Source organism: Olea europaea, unplaced genomic scaffold (assembly GCF_002742605.1).
Source record: "Olea europaea var. sylvestris unplaced genomic scaffold, O_europaea_v1 scaffold18746, whole genome shotgun sequence".
NCBI classification, from domain to species: domain Eukaryota; kingdom Viridiplantae; phylum Streptophyta; class Magnoliopsida; order Lamiales; family Oleaceae; genus Olea; species Olea europaea.
In genome coordinates this window covers 815-2,100 of record NW_019236541.1, presented here as the reverse complement: position 1 = coordinate 2,100, position 1,286 = coordinate 815, and the positions used below count along the sequence as shown (strand labels likewise).

The 1,286-nt window shown below is 31.0% G+C and overlaps 1 long non-coding RNA gene across 1 annotated transcript; it reads left to right on the top strand.

Annotated features, from left to right (window-relative positions):
- The first annotated feature begins 59 nt into the window (after window positions 1-59).
- LOC111378824 lies at window positions 60-1,002 on the top strand. Its single transcript, XR_002699915.1, has 2 exons — window positions 60-513; window positions 937-1,002. It is a non-coding gene; the product is annotated as an uncharacterized LOC111378824 (long non-coding RNA).
- The last annotated feature ends 284 nt before the right edge of the window (window positions 1,003-1,286 follow it).

The window sequence follows — 1,286 nt, the reverse complement described above, 5'->3', positions numbered from 1 at the left end:
CATGCATCCCTAATCTGGCTGTGTATCTGCTATATCTGGAGTAGCAACAGATTCATGGCAAATATGAGAGTATCTTGGTAAAACTGAAATTATGAACAGTTAAAATTAAAATGGGTAAGAACAGCAAAATGGGACCCTGAAGCCAAGTTTCTGTTTTCTTACTAGAAAGTAATTATATAGATCAATGAACTCATTGAGTTTATTTTATATGATAATTTGGAATATATAGAATTCAGGTATTAAAATTTTGAATAGTATGGGCTACAGTTACTTCTCTATTTTGATAAAATGATATGCCAGAAGCCATCTTTTTGTGCAAATTCTACTATTTTCTATTAGCTAGACTGTGTTCTACATCAGTTAACAGTTCATTTATGTTTATATTCTTCACTAAAATCTTCTCTGCTCTCCTTATCTTTTTATCTGTTAGATTTATTTCCTTTTTCTTGTGCAGATAGGCCAGATGCTGAACTGACAGCAAATGCTGAAGATAGAGTTGAGGGCAATTCAAGCGTAAGTTTGCAGCGGTTGTTATTGTGTTTCAATTTTTATAATTGGTTGAATATGTGCCTATGTGATAAGGTGATCTATGAAAGTTGACATAATAATGACAGGGAAGTTTCGCCCCTGTTACTTTTAGAACACAATTTTCGGCATCTCATTTCTTTCCAACTTTTTGAATCCTTTGGAAGGAACTCCCCATCTTGATTACATAATGTAAGACCTTTTTTTTTTGGGAAGCGTGTAAAGCCAAACTATAATGCACTGTTCTACACCTCTTCACAATCAGACTAGGTGTAAGACTTCTATTTAATTTTAAATTACATAGTACCCAAGCATAAATCTGTTTCTCACCCTTTGTTTATTATCAACAAATGACATTCTAATTCTATTATTCATTTTGATCAACTTTTATTTCACAAAATTCTGATGCAGCTGAAGAGTAGATGGCATTCCAGGAATAACATTCGTTGAATGAAGTTTAGATTAATATACATTTTTTTTTTAAAAATGAAAATCTATATCCCCTGATGAAGCTTCTAATTGAACAAGTTCAGAAAACTAAGACATTGATACAGTTATTATACATGGTTTAGTCTCAATCTGTTCATTGTAAGGATTTTATTTCCTACTTATTAGAAATTCACAAGTGGATATTGAATGCGGACAGATTTATTCTCCTGGATTTTTTTTTGTTTTTTGTTTTTTGTCTTTTTTCTACATTTCTGTTTTCAGTCATTTAAAAAAAAAAAAAAAAAAAACAAGGTTGAACAAACTTGCAAAGA